Here is a 25,052-nt window from a genome sequence, read left to right as displayed (position 1 = left end):
ACGCCACTGAGCTGTGTGTGTGTGTGTGTGTGTGTGTGTGTGTGTGTACATGTACCTGCATTGGGGTGGTGAATTTTGAAAAGTGATTTTTGTGCCCTAGTGTCTTGGAATTCTTCAATTGAAAGAAAACAGATTCAATTGGTATTTAAACTCCCCTATTACTAGAGACAACTTAAGAATGAAGATTTTCCTTGTCTTAGGTCTTGCCCTTTGCTATACTATTCATCAATATTTAACTACTGGCAAGCAAGCAAAGCCTATTAAGGTTATCTCAAGGACTGTTTAAAATCTGTGGTAATGAGAATCAAAATTCAATCTGAGAAAACTTGGAAAACCTGCCTGGCTAGCAAGCTTTTCTTCCTCTTGTTTCTGTTTTTCTTTCTTTCTTTTTTTTCTTCCTTCTTTTTCCTTAAAAGTTCTCCAGATTTGTGAGCCTAGGGCAAGTTTAATTAACATTAGTAAATGTTAGTTAATTAGGTAATGTTCATAAAGTGCTTTGAAGATGAAAAGTGTTTTAGAAATGCTAAGTGCTATCATTATTAATATCAGTAATGGGGGAAAAATTAACCATGCTAAACACTTTGGGGAAGCTATAGGCATTCTAATATGAAATGTTTGGCAACCTGGGACTGTTCATCAGTATCAACTCTTCCTGACTTGTCTATGTGAAAAAGCATATTGTCTCCATTGTTTATATGTCCAGGTCTGCCTTCAGATGCTGTCACCAATGTAGATCTGTGAGCAATCTGACCTCCAGCTAAATACACCCACAGAAGCCTATATGAGGAAAACATACACACAAGCAGCACATACACACACACATACACACATAGACACATACACACACGCGAATGTATATTCATACACTAAATAAAATCATCCCCTCCCCCACCAAATGAGGTCATATTGCATTCTTAACTCTCTACAGTCCCATAAACTCTCACTTGTGGAGAAATTTGAATCATCTCTGCTCTGTTGATCACAGAAAAACAAAACAAAGCAGGATAACCAAAACTCCCCAAGCGACAATAGAAGAGAAGGCTTTGGAAACTCAGGTTGGTGCTTCCAAACTGTAATGATTGAGGAAAGAGGGCTAGGGAGAATCTACCAAATAAAAAGGGGGAAAATCATATCTTTCAATATAAAAGCACTTGAGGGATGACTCTTAAATCTCAGAAACGATATGTTCATCCATGTTGCTTACTGAACATAAAGCATTTATAGACCATGTTATATCTGGACAGTGCTTCACAACAACTTTTATTAGCTATGCCTTCAAATAGCCCAGGAAAGTAGGTCAATATAATTCCTGTACTACAGATGAGGGAAGAAGTCTCAGATAGGAATTGCACAAGGGTTGATGGGAAATAATCTTTTGGAGAAGGGTGCTAACCAAAGGCAAAGTAGTTCGTGATTTTTACTGAACAGAATTGTCATTTCCTTGGAGGTGCTCCATAAGTTGTAAGAAATGGCGTGCTCAAAGTGACAGGCAAAAAGAACTCTGTAGTTCTGAACACTAGGGAGTTAATAGCTCCATTCTCTTCTGTCCTGATCACATATGGAAAATTTTGTTCAATGCTGGGCACCACTTTTATAAAAGGACATTGACAAGCTAGAGTGTGATTAGGAGGATGAAAGGTGTGGAAAACAAATAATTTTGAGGAATATTTAAATTTCAACCCACAGAAAAGTCAACTTAGTTTCCTTTAAACATCTGAAAAACTATCATAATAATAATGTAATACTTATGGATAACTTTTAAGGCTTATGCAACACTTTCTCTATAAGTTTTATCAAGTATCATTAGGCCCATTGTACAGGTGATGAAACTAAGCTTCAGAGAATTGAAGGAATTTGTCAGAGTTCACTAGACTAGTATACATAGGAAAAAATTGTCCAATTTTCCAATCTAGTCCTGTATGGTTTTCTTTTGACTGTGCAAGCAATCATGACTTGGTATCCAAAAATGATTATTTTTGGTCTCATATTAATGCTTATTTGTTGATCCATTTTACTCATATCTGGCTCTTTGAAACTCCATTTTGAGGTTTTCTTGGAAAAGATATTGGAATAGTTTGCCATTTCTTTCTTGAACTCATTTTACAGAGGAGAAATTGAGGCAAACAGTTCATGTTTGTCCAGAGTCACCTCTACTAAGTGTCTGAGGTCAAATTTGAATTCATGAAAATGATATCTTTGGATTCCAAGCCCAGTGCTTTATCCACTATGCCAACTAACTGCTCTAAGAATGCTTTTAACCAGCAATAATAAAATGAAGGAGCTGGATTATATGACTACTGTGGCCCCTTTTAACTCTGAATCTATAATCATGTAATCTTATTTGTTATAGTACTTTTTGATGACTCAAGATTGCTATCATAGAGAAAGTAATAGTCAAAGTCATGGTGAGATATTCTGTGATTGCTAAAAATCTACAGGATAATGTTCAAACTCTTTATAACTCTCCATATCCTTCTACAACCTCACTCCAACTTACCTTTCCAATTTTCTCTCCCCAATCCCTTATACAAACTTTGTTACTTTAGTCAGTGATTGATGCATCATTTCCCAAACATACTTTGCACATTGCCTCCTTTGTGCTTCCTGAGTAGGACTCCCCTTGCCTGGAATGATCTCTTACTTCTTCCCCATGCATCAGAAATCTACCCATTCTTTAAAGCTTATCTCAAGATGTACTTCCATGGATCTTTCCACAAACAGTGATTTTTCTCTTCTCTGAACTCTGGTATCATCTGACTACTCATTTGATTTTGATGAATTGCATCATTTATTGAGCACCTACAATATACTATTTATTCCCATCTATCTATCTAGTCTCTCCAAATTGAGTCCCTTGCAGTACCCCTGAGAACAGTAATTGTGTTTCTGTTCCTTCACATAGCACCTAGTCAGTACCCTGCATGTACATGGTAGCTTTTTATCTATAAATATTTATTGAATGTTTGATCAGAAAATAAAATACTACTTCATATACTGAGTAATAAATTTAATAGAAGGGCTTCTTCAGATAAATTCATAAATGATAGCTTCAAGATAAGCTTAGGAAACTACAGAAGCTTTGGATCTATATCCCTAATATGTATATGCTAAAACAATGGATCTAAAAAAATGTCCTGTGAAGTTCATTTTGGAGATGGGATACTGGACTGAAGGGAACCGATCCAGTGTTGCATTTCTTCTTAAGGGCAGGAAGCTCCATATTGCATTGAGCAAATAGGCCACAAAATGGAAAATCTACTTGTGGAAATTTGAGAGTTGAATACATTTTAATTTTTTTTTTAAATTGGAAAATCATTCTTGGGACTAGTAGAGTCAACTTTTTTTTCAGCCTTATATATGGATATGCACAAGTCAGGACAAAAAATGACATGCTAAGGTCTGACACAAACAGTTAAATAAACTATTAATAAATTCCAATGCCACCTAATAATACTACTTTGTGTTTATATAGCATCTTTTTAGAAGGAGCTCAAAGCAGTTTATGAGCTCTGAAAGTTAATGAAGTTGAGAATTTTTCAGCTATTGTGGGAATATCTTCCAGGGCTACAAATCTTTGAGCTGTAAAACTTTCTGCCTATATTTACACATATGGATTATATTAATGTGGAAACTTCAAAAAGTCTGAGTTTCTTTATCCTTGGAGTCACTATAACATGAAGTGTATTGACTGTCCATTTCTGAGTGACTGGAGGATTCCAATGACATTTAAAATATTTTAATGCATGAAAATATTTTAAAAAAATGTATTCAGCTGTCTAGAATTGCATTGTCACTATGACAATTACTAAAATATAATGATCTCTGTGTTTGTGTTTCTAGTTATTATAAGAATCATTTTGGGGAGGAAGAGCAAGTTTTCCTTTAAGAATTGTTTACTGACATTTTCTGGGTTCATTTTTATTCCAATATGTATCAACTCCTGGAAAAAAATAAGGGAAATATGACAGACAGTTCTCTGAACATAGTTAAGAGTAAGAATCTAAAAATAAACATCTTGTGATTAAATTGTTAAGTGCTGAATTGATTATTTTCATAGTAATTAGGATACCAATTCATGGAGGATCCTATACAATGGCTGACTTTAAACCTGTACAGGAATCTTCACTCACTAATAGGATTTTAAATTTTCAGTAATAATGAAAATCATGCATATGCTCAATGTCACTATATACTGATTAGCTGATGAGCCTAATCTTTAGATTGGAGATTGTGTGTAGTGATGGCTTTCCTAATTAAAGGGGGCACCATTTTTGGTAATGGGGGATTTCATAACTTATACTTAATTGTTTATTATGAAAATGAATTTTTAAAAGAGCCATTGACAGTTTCCATCCTCCTGAGACCTTATAGTCCTTTAAAAGGTTGTGAGTGGCAGGTTTGGGTACCATCTCTGGAGGCAGATGGAATTTACTCTGAATATCTGTCTTAACAGTAGATTACATACCACTAATTCTTGCTTGTGAACTATGTTTTGCCTTTCCAACTAGATTCTAAGCCCCATGAGGAAGGGCAGGTTTTTGCATCTCCTCTCTGTGTCTAATAACATCTTGTATATAGTAGAAACCCCAGTGAAAAAATTAGTGATTAATTGTCTCAGAGGTTTGAATTCCCTGCCTATTCACACCACAAATCACAGTAAGAAGTACTTGATTATACTAGGTGTTCCAAAAGTTTTAGTACAGCTTTATTAAACTTTGAAACTTCACAAAGACTTTTGGGGTACTTTGTGTATTACTTTAGAGCTATTCTCCATTCTCTTTATGATTATAAACTTAAAATCAGAAGTATTTAAAGATCATCTATCAATTAATCAACATTTATTAAACACCTATTATGTGCTGGATAGTATGTGAAATCCAATCCTTCCATTTTTATAAATGAGGGAACTGAGGTGCAGAAAGTTTAAAGGACATAAATTAAGTCACATATTTGGCAAATTGTAAGGATGAGACTTGATTTCCAAATGATGAGTCCTTGAATTCCAAAATTAGAGATCTTTCCATTACACTATGTTGCATCCATGAACATGTATGGAGGAAAGGAAATAAGAAAAGAAAGAGACAAGTATTTATTTATCACCTACAATGTACTAGGCCCTGTGCTAAGCACTATACAATTTAATCCTCACAACAACCCTGGGAGATAGGTGCTATTATGATTCCCATTTTACACTTGAAGAATGTAAGGAAGATAGACTTGCCCTGGTCACATAGCTAAAATGAGACTGGGATTGAACTCAGATTTAGGCCTAGCACTTTATCCCCTATGCTGCTTTCCTAAGCATCTTGTACCTTTACTAAATGTAGGGGCCAAGCATCTTTTCTCTTTTGTGTTTCAAATCACCAAATAGTAGTTTAATGCTATTTCCCTCCTAAATACACTATACTAGGAAATGAAAGGGGGGGGGGGTTACAAAACTAAGTAAAACCTAATCCCAACTTCTAAGAAATCTATCCTCCAAATAGGAGCAATCACAAATATTCATATTTAACGATTATACTTTTAAGGTGTACAAGTAGTTTCTCTCAAGTGGAGTAGATTATGTTAAGTATCATAATCTCCATTGTACTTACTGATAGGAAAATTGAGGCCTAGATAAATGACCCATTCCTGTTCACACTGATATTAAGAGTAAGAGCCAGGCTCTAGAAGATAGAATCTTTGTTTCTAGTCTGGTTGGATTGCTATTCATCAATTAAGTATTTGAAATTTTACTGATGAGGAAATTGAGGCTGGGTTAAATGACATTATTGGTCACATTTTTTATTAAGTGGGGAAGGGCAAGGTTCTTGCAGATAGAAACATTTCTAGCCAGATTGGATTGTTATTATGTATTTGAAATGCTTGTGTCTTGTCTTTTTAAAAAAATCACAGCTGTAGTCTAGGTCTCTCTACTTTGGGAAGAAAAATCTGTTTTGTGGATAGCTGAGAAAGACTACAGCTAGTCTTGAGAGATAGGTATAGGCAAATGGGTAATGGGGTAAGATCAGGCAGGGATAGAAAATATCTTATTGCAGAAATGGGTAGGGAGGAAGAAAAAGAACACTGGAAACAAAAGGGAACAGTTAGGGAAAGGGCAGAACAATGTAGGAACATATTGTGAACAGATATCTGTTTGTTTGCTACATACCATCAATAACAAAGCTATTTATAAGTAAGCTGGAATTTGGATGGATTTATGTCCTTATAAAATTAGTTTTCAGGGAGCTTTGGGCTGCATAGAACATGAATTTATGAAATTCCTGAGATGCAGAAATGGGAAAGAGGGAATGTTATCATAAAGTAATTAACTGCACCAACTCTCTAGCTGGAATCATAAAAAAAGGAAAGAAGGGGGTTGGTCTCTTAATTTCCCAGCAGCTGCAGTAGCTGGCAACAAATTGCCTAAAGGCCCTTCTTTGGTTTTGCCCTTGACTCCACAGATCACTTCTTAACTTTATTTTTCTAAATCAACAATCTAACTTGGAAGAAGGTGTGGACCTCCCCTTCTAAGTTGCTTTTTTCCTTTCCTCCCTCCCAGCAGTTTCTCCACGTGCAGAGCTGGCCTGGTGAGCAGCTCACAGGTGTAAACAGAGAACAGCTTTGAAACTGGAACTCAGGAATCTGCCCTTCCTCTTTTGGCTTCTGACTGCCATGCAAATAGCTGACATTAGTATTGAGGGTGTGGTCACCAGGTTAGTTGCTAGTGTGTACACTTTAGTACGTGGAGAGAGAAGGAGAAAGGCCAAACTTGTCCAGGATGAAAACATAAAGGAGATGAAAGTTTATTTTTAAGCTTTTCCAATAATTCGTTCTTATGCCCATTTTCTTTCTCAGTTCCCCTTCCCCTCCTTTCCCATAGACTTTGCTGTCTGCCTTTGATCCATATGGAAACTGTTCTGTGAAAAGCATCTGATAAGTCGTTTTAACCTCAGTACTAATTCAAATATAAAGTGAAACAGACATGCAAAGGCGTAATTATTGTTAATAGTTTTCATTTTTAAAGAGTGTTGAAATTGTGTTCCTAGTATGAGGATGCATGGTTGAAAATATAAAAAGCAATTAAGACAGTTCCTGTGTTAATGGAGCTTACAGTTTTAAAAAGGACCAGCTACTAATATGCTGATTTAGGAAAGAATTTTGTTTTTGTTAGTGTGGTAATGAACTCTTGGAGATGGACATCCCTCCACCTAGCCAGATTGCAATTCATCTATGATATAGAAGATTCGACTTACCTCATTTTAGATACTATGCTTCTCCCAAAGAAACTTAAAATTACACGAGCTTTTTTGGCCATCAGGTCACACTGTTGATTTTCATTGGGTTTTCAATCTACCAAAATACCCACATCTTTTTTACATAGTCTGTAGTCATGCCTTCCCACTGATCATTTGACCAGCAAAGGGGACAGTGCAAAGGAATGGTGAAATGTAAAATACCTAATTAATCTTAAAAACTGTATTATGTTTTGATGAGGTTATAAGTTAAAGTACTGAATCTTATTTTGAATTTGTTTTTGTTAAATGCATAGTTTTGAATATTCTGTGCTTAGAATTTCTTTTGTATGCAGGAATAAATTATGGTATTTAATTCCTAATATATAAATTATGTGGTATCTAATTTCATATACATCTATACATACATAACCATATATGTGTGTATATATATATGATATTTGCAATATATACCTTTTTTACTCTCTCTTCCCCACCTTAATTTTTTTTTTTTTTTTGCAAAACTATATGCATGAACCCATAAATAGAATCATCCCTGGAGCACCAGAATTGGAGGGGGGGGCTTAGGGAAGACACAAACTAAAAATGTGAAAACAGTAAATGTAACTTCTTTCATTAGAAACAGACCCTCCCTAGGGTAGTGATGCAGTGGATAGAGCACCAGCCCTGAAATCAGGAGGACCTAAGTTCAAATCTGATCTCAAATACTTAATACTTCCTAGCTGTGTGACCCTGGGCAAGTCACTTAACTCCAGTTGCCTCAGCAAAAAGAAAGAGAAGAAAAAAGAAACAGACCCCCTTAGGACTAAAGGTGGTTCAAATCATATGCTTAGGTACAGGATAGGGAGGGTCAAGTATCTCAGCCCCTGGTGACTGAGAATTGTTTAATTGTTATCAACATTTCACATGAAATAATTTTGTAAGAAGGTAATCATTTTTTTCCTAATATGTACTATTCCTACCAGTTCTCAAAGAAACACCCACAAGATAGAGGTATTAAGAAAGTATCAATAGACTTATTCTGAAAAACAAAATAAAATAAATGATCACCATAAGCACTTAAATTGTACAATTTGAAAAGTTTTCTTTTCATCATTATCATCTTCTGTATATAGATAAATACTAGGCACTGGAGAAGATGTCTCTTTCCTCTAAAGTTTATATTTAGAAGGTGGATGAGATGCATAGCAGGGGGGTCCATGAGTTTGGGAGAGAGAGTTCAGAGCATGGAGTGACTTTATTTTATTTTATTTAAATTAAAAAGCTTTTTATTTTCAAAACATATGCATGGATAATTTTCAGTGGTCACCCTTGCAAAACTTTGTGTTTCAAATTTTTTCCCGCCCTTCCTCCCATATCCTCCCCTAGAAAGCAAGTAATCCAATATTTGTTAAACATGTGCAGTTCTAAACATATTTCCACAAATCTTATATTGCACAAGAAAAATCATATCAAAAAGAAAAAAAAAAAAGATGAGAAAATAAAATGCAAGCAAACAACAATGAAAAGAGTGAAAATACTGTTGCAATCCGCACTCAGTTCCTACAGTACTCTTTCTGGGTATAGATGCCTTTCTTCATCACAAGATCATTGGAACTGATCTGAATCATCTCATTGTTGAGAAAAGTCACATTCATTAGAATTGATCTCATATAATCTTGTTGTTGCTGTGTACAATGATTTCCTGGTACTGGGGAGCAACTTCTTTAAGCTGAGAAATTGGGGTAGCTTCCACAGAGGGCCTCAAACTGGGCCTCCAAAAATGGATAGGATTTAGTTTGCATGAGTGGGAAAAAACAATATGTCTATTGATATTTTCTTAATACCTCTATCTTCTGGGTGTTTCTTTGAGAACTGGTAGGAATAGTACATATTAGAAAAAAATGATTTCCTTCTTACAAAATTACTCAGACAGCAGTGAGTCTGATCTAGAGTAAAGGCAGGAGTGTGTGCTAGAGCCTGTTTAAATGGACATAGGAGAATAGATTGTTAAATTTTCAGCGTGATCATTTACATTTTGGAAATCAGATAGAGATAGTTTCCCTGAAAGTTCTTACTGGCTTGCATCTCTCAAAATCATGCTCAGGTTTTTTTTGTTTTTGTCTTGACTTTGATTTATTTATTGGTTTTTTTTGGTTGAGGATGAGAAGTCAGTCAGTCAGTCAACTGTATTAAGCGCTCATATTCTAATGGTGAAGGCAGTGTACAAATAACCACACAACTATCAGAAATATGCCTTGTAAATGGAAGGTAACCTAAGAGAGAACAGATAGGGAAAGGACAGAAGGTGTCAAGTCTTGGAAGAAGCTAGAAAAGGCATAGGTGAAGAGGGAGATTATTCTGGGCATGGGAGAATATTCTAGCAAGAAGACCACTGTGTTGGAAAAGAGTTCAAAGGGAGGAGTGAAGTTTAAGAGAACTCAAATGACAAGGCTAGGTTATAAAAGCATAAGTCAAGCAGAGGATTTTGCATGTGATCTACTGAAGTTAATTGAGTAGGGCATGATAGGGTCAGATCTGGAGTTTTGGAAAATCCCATTGGCAGCTAAAGGATGAACTGGAGTGAGAGACCAGATGAAGCCGGTTGATGAACTAGGAGGCTATTGCTATAATTCAGGTGAGAGGTGAGGAGGAGACCCTGTACCAGAATAGTGACTATGTAAAGAGAGAAAGAGAGAGAGAGAGAGAGAGAGAGAGAGAGAGAGAGAGAGAGAGAGAGAGAGAGAGAGAGAGAGAGAGAGATTTGAGAGATGATATGAAGGTAGAAATGACAGGATTTGACAAAAGATTGGATACAAGGAGTGAGTGCAAGTGAGGAGACAGATAACGCCATGTGCAATTTAGATAAATAGAGGAATTTGCAAAAAAAAAAAAAAAGTTAATTTCCTTACTTAATATCTCTGAGGTTAAGGTGTAGTGGCTTGCCTGCTGAAATGTAATCTCTGAGGGCAGTCTCTTTTGGCTTCATATTCCCAACGGCTACTATAGAACTGTCACATAATTGTTGCTTGAGAAATTCTTTCTGACTAATTGAAATAGCCAAGATGTGTAGTTATATAGTCTAGCTCCTATTGTTGTCCTGTTTTAATGTTATTGTTTTAATGAATTCTTTTATTGTGTTTGTAGGCAGGGGCTTTTCATGAAAGGTACTGTTCTAATAGTTCCAACTGATAAATAAAATATATTAAAGAGAATGTAAACACAAAATCCAGTAGAATCATACTACCTTACAGAGAATGTAGTAAACTGTGATATAATCTGTTGCTATTTTAATTGAACAGATGTATAACTAAATATTGGTAAAGAGGTGAGGTGTATACTTAACTTTTCCAAAATCTTACAATAACAAACACTTTCACCATTACCTTCATTGGTATGGTAGAATTACCAGCCCCACCTTCACCTCATGTGTGCATGTTTATATGAGGTGCTAGATTTCCTGCCCTTGCTTAGTTACACAAAGAAAAAAGTGGATAAGAAAAGTGACGACAACCTCGAAGACCCAACTTGTGTAACCATTTTTATCACTTGAAAATGCATGACATAATGTTGGCCATATAAGACACTCCTGTTTGTGTTTTTATCAATAGGCCACTAAATAACCAAAACCTGGGTACAAAACATTTTTGACCAGTGATACAACTAATTTTGTGAACTGTCAGTCCTTTCTCCCACTTTTGGTTTGAATGTTTTAGGGCCTTTAAATACAAACAAAAACAAAAGTCCTTGTGCAATCCAGGTAATTTTCTATGGTGCTTTAAAAAAAAATTGCATTGTCCTTTTGCCATAGCATTGCTTGAGATACTAGAAAATAATTTAAGCTCTTTTCTCTTTTTTTTCTACAATTGAGAGGTGAAAAGAGAAATCATTATAAAAACAGAGGCTTTTCTTTGATCTATCACTTTTAAAATTTTCAGCCCCTACATAATTTCTATGATGAAGGCAAACCAATTGTGCTGAATGCTATTCTATAGAACCTGAAGGCATAAGGGCTATTCTACTTCCTGGAATTCTGGGACTGGGGTGTTAAGTAGAAAGGACAATTACTAACCACCTTTTAAAAGTGGTATGCCAAGTTTCCTTCTGATGTACTTCCAGGGAAGGAATGGTGATTTCTGATAGGAGCTCTGTAGGGAGTATGTGCCCTGACCTGTGCTAATTCCCAGTTAGTATGGGACACTGTGCCGTCACTGTCAACTCCTGAAGCAAGGGGCTTATGACAGCTTTCATAAGGGTGCATCATCTTATTTTTTTCCTCTCTCTCCCTCTTTCTCTTTCTCTCCCTCCCTCCCCCACATATTCTCTCTCTCAATATAAAAGGAAAGAATTGAATTAGGTAATATGTAAGATATCTTCCTATTTTAATGTTTTCCTAGTGAGTGTTGGACTTTACTCTCCTACTCAAACTCTATGACCCAGTGACACTTGGCCTTCTTACTTTTTCTTGCACAAGATATTCTGTTTCTCAACTTAATGCATTTTTACTTGCTGTCTCCCATGCCTAAAAGGCTGCCTGCTTTCTCTGAACTTTTTTGGCTTCCTTTAAGTTGCAGATAGAATCCTACCTTCTGTAAGAAGTTTTTCCCAATCTCCTTTAATGCTAATGTCTTCCCTCTGATGTTTTCTCTGGTTTATAATCTATGGATCAGGTTTGTATGAAGTTGCTTGCTTGTTGTCTCTCCATTAGACTATGAATTCTACGAGAACTGAAGTTGTTTTCTGCTTTTCCTTGTATCCCCAGAACTTAGTATAGTGCTTAGTAAGTACATTTTTATTATTTTTAACTTCTCCTTTTCCTCCTCTCCTCTTCTTCCTTTTCCTTTTCCTCCTTTTCCTCTTCTTCCTCCTCTTCTTTATTTTTCTCCTTCTTTTCTTCCTCCTCCTGTAATGTTTATTACTTTTTAACTTTCTTCTTCTCCTTTTTCCTCCTTCGCCTTCTCCTCTTTCTCTTCCTTCTTCTTTCTCTGTCTTCTTTTGCAACATGGCTAACATGGACATGGTTTGCAGGATTGCATATGTATAATCTCTTATCACATTGCTTGTCTTTTTGAGGAGAGGGAGAAATGGAGAGAATTTGGAATTCAAATTAAAAAAGAAACACAAATCTTAAATTTTTTGTTTACATGTAACTGAAAAAATAAAAATAAACAATGTTAAAAAATAAGTACTTGTTTACTTGACTTGATGACTCTATGAAATTCTGTTAATTTTGTCTTTGTATACTTGATGCCTAGTACAGTGCCTTTATTACATTTGATGCTAGATAAATGTTTATTGGATTGGGGAGAAATGTGGTTGAATGATCATTTTTAGCTTGTGAGATAGATTACTAACCCCTAACTTATGACCTAGTCATAAAAGAGAAATTAAATAGTAAACTCAAGATAAGCTCCTGGGAAATCTATGGGAAGTATATACATTGGAAGCTATACTTTCTAAAGTCCTTTCTAAGTCTCATATTCTAAGAGTATGCATTCATTTGAAGGATCTTGTTATTGTAGTTTCTGAAAACAAATTAATTAAAACCATAGAGCTTTGTTTTGGGGTTTTGGAAAGGTTTCAATGATGTGGTTGTTATTGGCAGCTATTCCTCCAATCCTGTAAACAAAAGAGATCTTGGTCTTTGAGTCTTGGTGTGGTCAAAGTGCTGAAGGGTTGCTGATCTTTCTGGTTCTTGAAAGACTGCAATATACCAAGCAGGCCAGATGTATTGCCAGGGACAGTAAAGCATTGTAGTCCCTCCCCACCATCCCTTTTACTCGACAGGTCATTGGAGAAATATTTTCAGAGAGGGTAGGCTATTCTGTACATTGTCTATTTCAGTAGGCTTCTAGCTTACTAACAAATAGTTGGATTCCAAAGGGTGATCACCTTTTTTCTATTGGTGTTTGATGAAAGCTCCCTAAAATCAGTTGGATACATTTAATAAAAGTAATAATAATGATAATGATGATTATGATGATAATCATAGCCTATATTTATAAGCCTTCATTCTGAGGAATTCAAAGTGTTTTCCAGACATTGTGCAACTCATCTTCCCTATTTCCCTGCAAGGGAAACAGAAAAAGGTATCATTATTACTTCTTTGTAGACAGGGAAAGCCCAAAGAATCAACACTGTGCCCAAAGCTACTGAGCTGGCGCTAGATGCATCTTCACTCTTAGGAGTCAATGATCCATTAAGTCATGCAGCTATGCTAGGCCCAGTAAATGGCTAATTGACCAAATCTGTGTAAATTGATGTGCTGTTCAGATAGACTCTAGGTTCTTTTTGACGTCTGTGTCAATGCTTAGGATGGCTAGATAGAAGATCTTACTTTGAAAGGTTTCTTAAAAGGTAATCTCAATGATTTTATTATAAATCATCTCTAGGACTTCCCAGAAAATGGTCATTTAGCTTGAACATTTCTTTATGTAGAAGTCAATTCTGTTTTCAGAAGGAATGATTATTATTAGGAGGTTCTTCCTTATATTGAACTCAAATCTACCTTTTTTGAAGCTTTTGGTTATTGATCTCAATTTTAACCTCTGGAGCCAAGTAGAAGAAATAAAATCTCTCTTCCATATGAGAGATCTTCATACAGATATCATTAGTCATTTCTCCCCATTCCCTTGTGCCAACTTCTCAAATCTTCTCCTATTAAGCTAAATATTGCCAGTTCATTCTATGCTCAAACAACATGGTTTTGAGTTCCATTGTCAATATAAATTCCTCTTTTTTTAGTTCAGTTGTTATCAGCTAATTACCTAGAAAAGCCTCTTTCAGAAGCCTGAGCTTGAGTACTCATTTATCCTTGAAGTCCAGTCTTCATTTATAAAGAAAAACATAGTGATTTCTATTTGCTTTCTATTACTCTCCACCTTCCCAAAGTGATACTTAGGAAAGATGTACCTTATATCACTGCCACAAGTATGTAAGATGGTAGTGATTGGTGGAAGTGTAAACATTCCTCTCACTATACTATGTTGAATTGTTTAATTTGCCTATTATTTGCCTACATCTAAGAGATTAGTAAATGGTTCTATTGATTATCAATGACAATTATGTTGAATTTCATTGTTTTAAGTCAGGGATTAACAGGATTCATACTTGCTGTTCAATAATCTCTTTAAGATGCCATACTGAGTTTGTAGCAGCCCTGTTTGTAGTGGCTAGAAACTGGAAAATGAATGGATGTCCATCAGTTGGAGAATGGCTGGGTAAATTGTGGTATATGAATGTTATGGAATATTATTGCTCTGTAAGGAATGACCAGCAGGAGGAATACAGAGAGGCTTGGAGAGACCTACATGGACTGATGCTAAGTGAGATGAGCAGAACCAGGAGATCATTATACACTTCGACAACGATATTGTATGAGGATGTATTCTGATGGAAGTGGATTTCTATGACAAAGAGACCTAACTGAGTTTCAATGGATAAATGATGGACAAAAACAGCTACACTCAAAGAAGGAACACTGGGAAACGAATGTGAACTATTTGCATTTTTGATTTTCTTCCCGAGTTATTCTTACCTTCTGAATCCAATTCTCCCTGTGCAACAGGAGAACAGTTCGGTTCTGCAAATATGTATTGTATCTAGGATATACTGCAACATATTTAACATATATAGGACTGCTTGCCATCTTGGGGGGGGGTTGGAGGGAGGGAGGGGAAAAAACGAAACATAAGCGAGTGCAAGGGATAATGTTGTAAAAAATTACCCTGACATGGGTTCTGTCAATACGAAGTTATTATTAAATAAAATAAAATTAAAATTAAAAAAAAAAGATGCCATACTGAGATGCCCTGTCAAAAGGAGCCCAAGAAGTAACAACTTTTTACTTCATGAGTTAGTTACCTGTATGTTGCTGATTATTTTAGAGTTTTGAATCCTCACTTATAATTTCTGGTTTTTGCTATTTAACTCTGGTGTATTGCTTGGTTTGCTCCCCTCCTTATCCCACTTTGGTTCAGCTTGTATTTTTTTTTTTTAACCTGTTTCTTTATACTTGTCAATTTCTAGCAGCTAGATGGTGCAGTGGATAGAGGGCTGGGCCTGGTGTCACAAAGATTCAAATCTGGCCTCAGGCATTTCCTAATTATGTGACCTTAGGCAAGCCACTTCATCGTTTGCCTCAGTTTACTTATTTGTAAAATGAATTGGAGAGGAATGACAAATCATTCTAGTGTTTTTGCCAAGAAAGCCCCAAAAGGGATCATGAAGAATCATTTTGACTGAAACTATGGAACAATAATAACAAGCTCCTGTCACGGCTCCCCAGAGATTCTATCTAGTACTTTTTTGACATCTTAGTGGAGATAGTTGTGGTATGATGGGAATATAAATGGGAAAGTGTGGAGTCAAAAACTCTAGAGTTAAAAGATTTGGATTAATATTTTTTCTCTGATACTACCTGCATGACTTTGGACAAGAAGTCACTTTGCTTACCTGACTTCAGTTTTCTTAACTGTAACAGGAGAGTGTTAGATTAAAGGATTAAGATTTCTTCCTATGATCCATTGATGTTTAACAACACATACAGGCTTCTCTTGAGGACTCTCAATGTATCCTTGATGGGGCATTGAGAGGAATACATACTAACATAAGAGACTGGAAGTCTCTTATCAGAAGTATCATGTCTATGAGTATGGCCAGGTACTTGATTATGCTCTTTGGGATATCTTCCTTTAACACACTTAACTGATATGAACTGGATATACACTTTCACTTGGAGCAAAAGAAAAAGCCATGACTTTTAGAGAAGGAAGATCTAAGACAGTGTGAGAGGCTCAATTCTAATGCCAGAATGTTCTTAATTCAGAGTGAACATTGTGTCTAAATGTGTCATTGACTCAATCATCTTATAAGGTCATTTTTGGTTATAAATTTATGATCTTGCTTTCCTTAATTCTGAAATAAAGGGGTTTGAATAGATGAGTTTCTATTTCTTTTTTTTTTTTTTTCATAGCCTTCTTATTACTTTCTTCTTCAGATACCTAGTATCAGTATACTGCCCTATCTTTGTACAAGACAATCCAAATAATTCTCCTCTGACCTTTCCTTTAGTATTATATCCTTTGCTCTCCTTTTCCCTTGCTTTCCCATCCTGGTATTTATATTATTGCCTATTTCCATTCTCTTGAAGGCCTTGATACAGGAAGACTGGCAATAAGACTGGCAATTAGAGACTTTTGGGATACTCTGTATAAACAACTAAATCAAGCTAAAGTGTTAATAGGGGATAATGGCTTGATATGTTTAATTCCCCACCCCTCCTCCAAATTAATTTTAATAGGGACTTTCTGTGGTTAAATTAAAAGGAGTGACTAATGTGTAAACCTCAGGCCTTGGGAGACTGTGACACTCCCACTTCCTGGTGCTGGTATGTTTTAAAGAGCATGTCTGTTAAGTCAGATTGATGGCCACTGGCATCTTCTATTACTTTTGGTCACACTGTTGTCCTTGTCCTTTGTCAATACACAATCTGGTAATTCCCTTCTTTCTTCTCAGTTTGACCTTGAGAAAGGCAGAGAACAAGAATAGGAATGACTTCATAAGGAAGAGATGAAATGGAAAGGAGCAATCTTTTCCTTCCTTTTATGTATCTAAGGTGCTGTGATAGCCTCCATATCCTAGCAACAGCCTTGGAGGTAAGGCAGTGTTTAGTGAGACCCAAAGCAAAGCTGACTTTTGCATAGTGACTTTTAAAAAGCCTTCAAAAGAGAGAGAAACTGCCAATTAAATACTTTGATCTGGACTCCTTCCAACCCCTCCCTTAAAGAATTTGAGTTGACTGGTGTCTAGGAAGGGACAGGAAGCTAGGAAGGAAGCCTGCAGCTAAGCATGGACTTCCCAAGTCCATTAAACCAATCCTTTTTGACAAGGTAGGATTTTTTGTTACCATGATTAGCTTACTAAGATGTGATAAATATATAGCCCAAAGTTTATGGTTCTTCCATGCTTTGCTCAGGGAATCTTAGGCCAAATAATTGTAAATCACCTACAAAATCTGTCCATAATCAATACTGTTAATCAGCAGTTATAAACAGAACATTTGTGAGTCAGTCTTGGGTGGATACCCAACAAAGAAACGTTTACCTCTCTATCCAGTGAAAGAATAATTATGTCAGATCCTCCACTGGAAAGAAGGCAGGGGATATAGAAAAGGGAATTTGCTTGTGGATTCCTTTCCTTCCAGGAGTTACACATTTCTCATTCTTTCTTGAGAGTATTGAAGTACTTAGTTTTCAATTTGTCAGTGGTACCAATATTTGGGGAGGTGGGAAGGAAAGAAGTAGCCCCAAAGGAAAAAAATTGGAGAAATGCACCTGCCCCTTCCATTGGAAGAGATGAGGGACTATGAGAGAGGAATATTGTATGTGCTGGCAAATCTGGTAACTGTATCCTTTTGTTTTGATTAATTTTTTTTTCTTTTCTTTGTTATAAGGGAAGGTTTTTTGGGCAAGTGGGAGAAATGGATATCTAGAAATGACTGATGTTAAAAAAAAAACAAAACAGTGACAATAATAAAACTGACAAAGAAAGAGGAGATAGGGAAACTATCTCCTCTTATCAAATGAGATAATGTGTTTTGTAAATCTTAAAACAGTATATAAATGTGAATTATAATTATTGCTTGACATCTTCCAGCTCTATTTTTTTCTTCTTCTTTTTTTCTTTCTTTTTTTTTATCCTACTGGTTTCTGTCTACTTTAGTTCAAACCATCTAAGAGGAAATGTGTTCTCTCTTGTTATCTCTAGTTGCCATAGCCTTCTTTAGATTATAATCCCTAGTCTTCCTGACCTCAGGAATGTTTACTGCAGATAAATCCTCATTTCCTTGTTCAAAATTTCATTAAGGTAAGAGATTCCCAGTGCTTGAACTAGGAATTAAGTCACCCTGAGAAGTTTACTAAATATTTTTTGTGGTATAAGGGAACAATTCTGTTTACAAAAACAATCTAAAAATACTAAAAACCAAATCTTTAAATACTAAAACCCAAATGACAAGTTCTAAGAATCAATTAGAGGTTCATATAATTTTTTTTTGTCTTTTCTTTTTTGGGCTCAAAAGTGATTGAGTTCAATTTTCTTAGGAAGGAGAATATTAGAGTAAATGATATACTATCTCTTTTGCTCTAGAATTATAATCCACTAATGAGTGGATTCTTACAATTCCCTAAATGAGGAAATTGAGGCAAGGAGAGACTCAAGTTAATATTTATAAAAGAGGTCTGCTGCTTGTGCAGATCTCATTAGCTTGCTTGCTTGATATATTCTTTGCCTGTGGAGGACTCTAAGGAGCTTGTTTCTAGGAGACTGATGATAACATGTAAAGGACATGCCTTGGAGAGCCTCTGATATATGTAGAGACATTCTGGAACTGGTTCCCATTAGCTAAACTAAACATGAAGTGGGAGGGAGGCATTCTAAAAGACTCATCAGCCTCAGCCCCAGTTTTTTTGGCTTCATGTGAATCTGGGGAAGTTCTATCAGCTGAATCATCTGATGGTATTTGCACCTGAACCATATTCTATTATACCACCAATCAAGAATACATTTATTAGATACCTACTACATGCTGGACACTGAGGATAAGAAAAAAAATGAAACAATCCTGACTTCCAAGTTTACATTCTATTCAGAGGGAATATGCATATGCATATGTGAACATACCAAAATAAATACATAAATCTCAGGCAATGGGATGACAGATGTCATTTCATATAGAAAGTAGTATTTGAGCTGAGAAGAGAAGGAAGCTACAGAGTTCTAAGAGTTAGAGGTGACGAGAGGGTACATTCTGGGACTGGGAGAGAGCTATGTATTACACATAGAGAAAGGAGTTAAAATGTCATGCATCAAAAAGAGCCAATTTGAAGTACTCTGGAATATTTGAAAGGGAACAGCATATGGCATACTTAAAGCAAAGAACTATGGACAGATCCCTTTGTCTTGTCTCTGCTCCTTAATACTCAAATGAAAGGTTGAAACTACTGGCAGAGTATAAAACTATTTAAAATATACCTTGCTGGAAAGGGGAGGAACAGAAATCAAATAGCTGACTCTCTTCCCTTGTGTAGAAAACATGGATATAGTGAATTGATTATACAGCACTCTACCTGAATTGTCAGCTTTCTCATGCATTTCAGTCACATATTTCTAGCCTTAGAACTGGTCTGTCATGTGATAGCATAAAATTCTATGAAGGCTACCTAAGGTTGAAGAATATGCAAATCATTTAAATGGAAACACTATGGAGATGAGCCCTGCTACGGAGAAGTGGGTTATCCTTGTTTCACCTTTCTTAGAACACTAGCTATGAATGATCAGATAAGTTAGCATGCATTTAGGTAGCTTCTATCTCATCCCAAACACTCCACTAGGCTCAGAAATGGAGGATTAGATTAAATGGGTCTGTTGTTATTCAGTTGTGTCCAACTCTTCATGACCCCATGGATGATACTGCCCAAGGGGTTTTCTTGATAAAGATACTGGAGTAGTTTGCCATTCCTTCTCTAGTGGATTAAGGAAAACTGAGATTAAGTGATTTGCCCTGGATTGCATAGCTAGTGAGTGTTTGAGGTCTCAGGTCTTCTTGGCTCCAGGGCCAGCACTCTACAGAACCACCTAACTGCCAAAAAAAATAATATTGAGCTTAATAGCAGCTCCCAATATCCTATAGAGCAACTGGATATTTTGTGCAATAGGAATAGTAGCTCTGTGAGACTGTATCTATATTAGTGGTATTTTCATGTCTAAGAAGTGGGTTGGGTAGCTCTCTGAAAGACCACCCTGTGACCAAAGGGGAATGTGACTCCTGACTGTCTGAGAGAGACCTCTGAGTCTATAAATCTCTTTACAATACACATAGTCAGGAAGAATCAGACATGACAGAAATGACCCAACAATAAAAACAATAACAACAATATAGAGAATAATTATGGAAGGCAGAACTCAAAGCCAAGCCTCATATTCTTTCTCTCTCTCTCTCTCTCTCTCTCTCTCTCTCTCTCTCTCTCTCTCTCTCTCTCTCTCTCTCCATATATATATATACATATATATATGTGTGTGTGTGTATATGTCATTATTATTATTATTATACTACCTCTATGTACAATAGGAATACCTCTATGAAAATTGTCCAAATTTCCTCTTAAAAAATTCCTATTCTCCTCTGTCCTTCTTCCCTTGAGTATTCCTTAATCTCATCATCTCCAGCATTTTTTGTTTCTGTCAGTATATCTTAAAGCTCAAGATGTTCTGTGGTCAAATTAAGTTTGGGAAGTACTGCTGCAGAGCATAAGTGATATGAAATTTCTAGCTAGTGCCTTTGTTGTTTGGATTTATAAGAAAGAGAGGAAATGTACATTTTGATTATGATGACAATGATAACTGAAATTTATATAGTGCTTCACAGGAGATAAAATGTCTTTATTATGACATTTCATCTTTACCAGAACTCTGTGAATTAGATAGTATTAATCTCTTACAAATGAAGAAACTGAGATTCTGAAAGATTAAGTAACTTGCCTGTGGTTGCCTAATTAATAATCATTGGAGGTAGAGTTTTTCTGACTTGGGGTTCAGCTCTCTATCCCCTATGACCAGGGGAAAAGCTAGTATTAACTGATGGAACTTAATTGTATCCCAAATTTTGAAAGTTGAGCCAGTTAATGTTGCTATGTCAGTACACAGTGAACCTTTTCTCCAATATGTACTATTATACTGGAAAACTGTCATAGGAGAGTGTGTTCAAATGATTCCTCAGTGTTCTGAGCTTCAAGTACAATACAAAGAGAACAATGTGTGCTGTCCTACCTATATGCATTCAGGTGGGAAAGTGTGTATATAATGAAGTAATTGAATAAATAACATGAGATATTTATAAGGAGAAATTTGTCTGCATGAAGAGTAGACGATGAATGCAAAATGTAAAATATTTATCTCCTTGCCATTCACTGTTGCCTGTCTTAAATAAGGTCATTTAGTTCATTAATAATAAAGAAGATAGCAAGACATGAATGATCATTCTTGAGGTGACATAATAAGTCATAATTAATATATGCAAAATGTTTAGGCCTCATGTATCACTGTAGTTTTCTTTATGTCAACTTCTGTAACATGGTGACTGGCACTATTGTCTTAACTGATAGTTAATAATTAGGTGACCTTGGAAAATCTTGAGCCTCAGTTTATTCATCATCACAGGATGGTGGTGAATAGAACTCTGTGTAAATCTTAAAGTAGTTCTATTAGTATTGCTTAATGAATGAGACCCAAGATAGAGATGGTAAATGTTTCTTGAAACCCAGAACCTGTATAATATTAGAGAGAAGGTATAAAAAAAGGTCAGATCTAGATTTATATAGACACAAAATTTGTTAAGTGGTTACTTCTCCAGCACAGGGCTAAGCACTACAAAAACAAGCAAGGAGGATAGTCCCTGCTCTCACAGTGTTTACATTGTTTTGGAGAAAGATCATACATAAAGGAGAGTTATATAGAGGGAGAAGAAATAGGTATCATGATGTGAAAATGGCTAGAAAGTATTTATGGCATTCTGGTTGTGGGCAAAGTAAAGGGAATGATCAACTATCAGAAATTAGGTGACCAAAGGATTGTTGGGGATGGGTGGGTAAAGGAACAGGATATGAAGATGCTGGCCAGAATATAGGAAACATGGTAGAGAATTAGTTATGGACAAGGTAAAGGAAATTATTTTTCCTAGAAATTTGTCAAACTGAGTCTGCTAATCTTGAAGATGGAGTCTAAAGTTGGTGGGGGAAGGAGAAGAAATGGGTATGTTATCTGAAGAATAGTCAGCTGAATGAAGAAATGACTGAGGAGGATTTAAGGTATCAATTCATAGTCATAGACTGTCAGAATTGGGAAAAATCTTAGTTATCTTTCAACCCAATCCTCTCATTTTACTTTTTCATAGGAGTAAACTGAGGTCCAAAGAAGAATAATGACTTGCCAAGTTTAGAAGCAAGAATGCCAATTCCAAATCTCCCACAGTGTAACGGAGCTTTTAGAAATCATATTATAAGGATTGTATTTTTTAAAAAGCTCTTGCATTGTGGGTGGCAGAAGATAGGACACAATAGGAATCAACTTTGTAAAATAGATTTCAAAACCCTTGGTCTTTAAAAATTCTTTTTAGCCCACATAATTTGATTTGATCCCATTCTTTGCCAGCCTCATCTTGCTATCTCCTTCTAGAAATCATAGAATTATGAAAGAGATGAGTAAATGCCCAGGATGCAAAGAAAAAGATGATATTTATCTTCATGGATATTAGAGTTCAATATAGAAGGAAGAAGCAGATATACAAATAACTATGAATAATATATAAAGTCCATTGGAAGCTTAGAGTAACTAATAGGTAATGTTCATATAGTATACTTTGCACATATTATCTCTTTGGATTCTTAAAACAACCCTATGAGGGAGGTGATATTATTATCCCCATTTTTCATGTGTGGAAACTAAGGCTGAAGGCAATGTGGTGTATTTTCTAGATCTATTTGGGGAATTATTTTGAGGGGAAGAAGAGCTCTTTTCTATACTGCTTCCTGCTACTCTGGCATCTTGGCTTCCTCAGTTCATAGTTCACAGAAGATTTGCTTCTGATCTTACATGAGTGTTCAAAGCAGGATTCACATCAAGTTCTCTCTTGACCCTGTATTTTTCCCCCCCACTATGCTATGTTGACTCTCTAAATATAAACAAAATGTGCTTCCTGTGTTCCAGATGCCTATGATAGAGTAGGAGAAAACCACCATAATAAACAGTTTAAATGAATACAATGTCTAATAAATTGGGAAATTAAGGCTTAGAAAAGTTAAATAACCTATCCATTACCATAAAGCTATTATGTCAGAACTAAGATTTGAATTCATCTCCTCGCCTTTAAGTCTAGGACTAGATTTATTCATGGCAGACTAATTTTCAGTTCTTAGTTGAGAGGAAGAAGTAAATTAATTATGTTTGGTCTGGAGAATTAAGGACAATTTCTTGGAAAAGAAGGCAGTGGAGTTGAACCTTGAAAGCTAGTTTGGTTGGATTGTTGACTTGGTGGACAGGAATAACAGGCAATTAAAATAAAAGATAGTTGAGGATAAGACATGTCAGGCTGAGCAATTTGGACTTTATTCTATAGGGCACTAGAGAAACCCTGAAGGTTTTTGAGTCAGATAATGACATAATCAGAGCTATACTTTAGGAGGATTACTCTGATAATAATGTGTAGGATGGGTTGGATCAGGGAGAAATTGTAGGTGGGAAGACCAGTTAGGTGAGAGATAATTAGGACCTAAAATGGTATGCTGCAATGGTAATAGGAAAGCATATAGGAGAAAGGATATGGTACCAACAAGACTTGGCAAGTGATTTGAGGTTGAAGAGAGGGCTTGGGAGAGGGAGGAGTCACATATGACATTGACTTTTCAAGTCTTGGTGATTGAGAGAATTATGGTTCCATTAATAGAAATAAGGAAGTTAGGAAAAAGAGCTGGTTTTGGAGAGTTGGGGGAATTTGATGAACACAATTTTATACTCATTGAAACCGGAGTTCTGGTAGATGTATAAACAGAAATGCCCAATAGATAGTTGGGAATGTGGGATGGGCTAGATATTAAGATGTTAGGGCTAGGTATTGATATTTATCTACTAGAGATAGTTAGCTATATAGAAATGATATATAAAGGTGTAGGAGTAGGTTAAAGTGCCAAGCAAAGAATTAAAAAAGACAAAAAAATTGCAAATCAGAGTCCTGGCAATAGCTCCTTCTGGCTAGCTTGCTCCTGCTGTTGCTGCTGCTGCTGCTGCTGCTGCTGCTGCTGCTACTACTACTACTACTACTACTACTACTACTACTACTACTACTACTAAAGAGCTAACAACTTAATGATATAAACTTGTAATATAATATAGACATAATATGTCAAATAATCTAATATATTATATAATGTAAACTCATAATATAATACTCTAAAGTTTGCAGAATACATGGGGACTCAAAAGTCTTGGTATTCTTAAAGCTCCTAAAAGCTTTCAATTGTACCAGATCTAGCACTCTGTCCACTGTGGTATCTCTTCATAAGGTAAAGAGTGTTTGGAGAGATTAATTGGAAGGGAAAGGTGATCTGTATTTGTTAAAAGCCTTCTTCCTGCCTATAATATGAAATGGAGGGAGCCATCTAGGTACTTATGTTATTGTTCTTCTTGTTTGTCCTTCATTTTGGAAGAGGATCCTAACATCGGGGAGATTATGGCATGACATGCAAGTGAATTGGATTTAAGTAAGATAGGGCTATGCAAACTCACCTGCCTTACTTTCCTCTCCAAGATCATCTGGGTCCAATTGATGCGGAGATGACATGTAAACAGGTAAAAAGTTAAATAAAAGCATAATATTTAAATAGCACTTCAAGAAAATAATAGAAGAAATGTAATAATATAAGATGAATTTTCAGATGATTATTGCTAGCCCTAAATTCATACAGAAAGGATAGCTCACATTAGGTTAAGAGAGTCAGGGAAGGCTTTCAGGAGAAGAAAAATCAAACTAAGTCTGGTGAATTGAGTCGGATCTTAATAGACAGTGAATATGAAGGAAGGCATTCCAGAAAGGGAGCTGAAAGTGTAAAACACAAGAACAGTTATTACTTAAAGGGCACTGCTTAGGAGTTAATTGTTAAAATGTAGCAATTTTTGTTAATTGATTTGTAGCAATATAAGTAACTTGCATCATGAATTTGTTTACTTTATACATAGATTTTTTGGATCCTGGAGACTCTGAAGAGGAAAGAGGTACACCATGGTAGA

Source organism: Antechinus flavipes, chromosome 3, assembly GCF_016432865.1.
Source record: "Antechinus flavipes isolate AdamAnt ecotype Samford, QLD, Australia chromosome 3, AdamAnt_v2, whole genome shotgun sequence".
Classification (NCBI taxonomy): Eukaryota; Metazoa; Chordata; class Mammalia; order Dasyuromorphia; family Dasyuridae; genus Antechinus; species Antechinus flavipes.
The sequence above is the reverse complement of the archived record's forward strand: the minus strand, read 5'-3'. Positions refer to the sequence as shown.